Source organism: Parambassis ranga, chromosome 20, assembly GCF_900634625.1.
Source record: "Parambassis ranga chromosome 20, fParRan2.1, whole genome shotgun sequence".
NCBI classification, from domain to species: Eukaryota; Metazoa; Chordata; class Actinopteri; family Ambassidae; genus Parambassis; species Parambassis ranga.
This window is the reverse complement of record NC_041040.1, coordinates 15,503,299-15,505,684: the sequence shown is the minus strand read 5'-3', so window position 1 is coordinate 15,505,684 and position 2,386 is coordinate 15,503,299. Positions and strand designations below refer to the sequence as shown.

The following is a 2,386-nucleotide window of genomic DNA, read 5'->3' as shown; positions in this document are numbered from 1 at the left end:
TATGATGTACTTTTGGAGAAAAATGATGTCCACATATGTGGACTCTGGTTCCGAACTTCCATAAAAAACGATAAAGTCACCTTTGTGTAATAGAGTGAAAAACTCTTTATTTTACCTTGAATACAGCAGAGTTTTTTCCTGACTGCTTTGCATGTATTAATAATCAAAATCACAATCAGAATCGGTATCAGAATCGTGTTTATTGCCATGTAAGTGAAGGGGATTCACATTACTAGGAATTTGCCTTAGTGATTGGTGCATACAAAGAACATATAATAATTAACATGAAATAAGATAAAACTAAGATAAAATGAAGGTAAATAACACATACTCTTAAATATTAGAGTAAAAACAACATTGCATCATCACATTTTTTCAACATTGCATCGTCCTGATGCTGATACTCTGCAAGGTCTGGCATCAATGGAGAAGCCTTCCATCGTATTCCATGTCCTGCACAAGAATCACAACAAAAACAGAATTTATTGCAGGAAGTTGACCCATGTAAGCAACGGGTTTATTGGTGCATAATATACGTTTGTGTGGATATTTGTATGAAATGTAAAGCGTTACCATCAAGGCATGGCAAAAATAATAACAATAACCTTGTTTAGACTCTCGCTTTTCCTTTTTGTTGGTTTGGCTTGGTCCTGGTGTTGGCTCTTCTAAGTCATCTTCTGAGCTATCAGCCTTTATCTCTTGAGTTCGACGGCACCGTCTGGGAGTGCAGGATAAACCTGTATCTGTCCCTGTCCCTATACCTGTCAACAAGTATTGAAAATAAGGATTTTGCTTCCAATCCTTCACATAGCCCTAACTGAATAAAATAAATAAATATATATTGGGTCTACTCTAACCATTATCTGCACCATGGAGACGTTTACGTCCCCTGCTGTGCTCAGTGGGCTCAGGAATGGGGTCCTCCTCATCACTACTGTCACCCTCATCCTCACTGCTGCTTTGCTCCTCTGATGATGGGTGGTAATTCCCATCCAGGTTGTTTCCATCAATTAATCCAAGTAGCCAATGCTCTTTGCACAGAAAAACGGTCTGGAAATAAAAACATGACAATGTATTGCTTATTAGCCAGCTTACACGTGCACATTTTTACTAGAATATTACATTTTTACTAACACTTTCAACCCAACTAATTTAAGTATATAGGTATGTATTTAATGATTTAATTGTTATTTATTTCATTGGGACAATGTACCGCTCTTTAGCTGCAGCAAAGATAGCGTTTTTCTAATTTTACACGTGTGCGTGATTATCAGCATATCAGCTGTTTCGACGAGCTTCAGTCCATACGTACACATACGTGTACGTTATGTTTAACGACATACTAATTCATTATTTTTACACTTTTTTTTTCAAATTTGCATTTCATGACAAATATACAACGCTTATAGAACTAAATAAATCAGAATAAGCCATAAAATATGACAGCACTTCTTACCTGGTTGATGTTTGTGTATAGAGCTGCCACCTGAAAATTCCCTTGTGTTCGCTGCCATTTTGAATTTTTTCCGTAGTGTGTTATACTCGTTTGACACCACCGGATGGCAGTGTAGGTGACCACCTACATGTCCATACTATTCCCAGTTCAGCAGCGAAAACCATTGTGGACATAAGAGCAAAAAAGTGCTGTCCACGTATGTGGCCACTAGGCCCTAAGAGGTTAATAGATTAATGTGACTTCAGGAACTACATAATATGCAGGTCTGCTTGAGCAGTGTCCCTGTCTTACCAGTCATCTGAGAGCAGCAGGGTGATGCAGCTGATCAGGCTCGTTTCAGGGTTGGCCAGAGGCTGGAGTTCAGCTGCACCTTTTATCATGTTTACGCTGCAGTCACTGGCTGCCTTTTTGCCTGCAAGACAGAAAAATACTTGTTGCTCTCATTCAAAGTGTTGTATGTAATGTACAAGTATACAAAACCACCAAACAACTTACGTGCTTCACTCTTTCTCTTTATTAATTTCATGAATTTTCTGGGTTGGGTGCTTGTTTCTGAAGCTGTCTTAGTAAGGGTTTGGGGTGTGTGTGATGGGCAGGAGCCAGCCTGGAGAAGAGTATCTGAAACAGCACCAACTTTATTCTTCGCGGTGTGGAGCAGCACGTCTTTGACAAGCTTTTTGTCTGTGTAATGGAAAAGACGTACAACGGTGAAGGCTGGGAAGAAACCGCAGGGGTTCATTCAACATTCATCATTATGTCTTTTATTATGTCAGAGGTACTGACCTGCTTCGGGGTGTCCAGTATACACAGGTATACGAGACGCTCTTCTCCTGGGTGGTTGGGCTGCAGGAGGACGAGCTGGTGTTTCATCAACGGGGGTTCTTATGTGAGAGATGGCCCTCAGCTCATCAGGTGTGTGTGTGTCTACAG

The 2,386-nt window shown here is 40.2% G+C and overlaps 1 long non-coding RNA gene across 2 annotated transcripts; it reads right to left on the bottom strand.

Moving 5' to 3' along the window:
* Positions 1 to 203: 203 nt before the first annotated feature.
* LOC114453479 (uncharacterized) lies at positions 204 to 1,521 on the bottom strand. 2 transcript variants are annotated; one of them, XR_003672449.1, is made up of 4 exons: positions 1,457 to 1,521; positions 858 to 1,050; positions 606 to 761; positions 204 to 453 (listed from the first exon to the last, which is right to left on the bottom strand). It is a non-coding gene; the product is annotated as an uncharacterized LOC114453479 (long non-coding RNA). The 2 variants fall into 2 exon arrangements; XR_003672448.1 differs by having other exon boundaries at positions 606 to 1,050.
* Between the last annotated feature and the right edge of the window lie 865 nt (positions 1,522 to 2,386).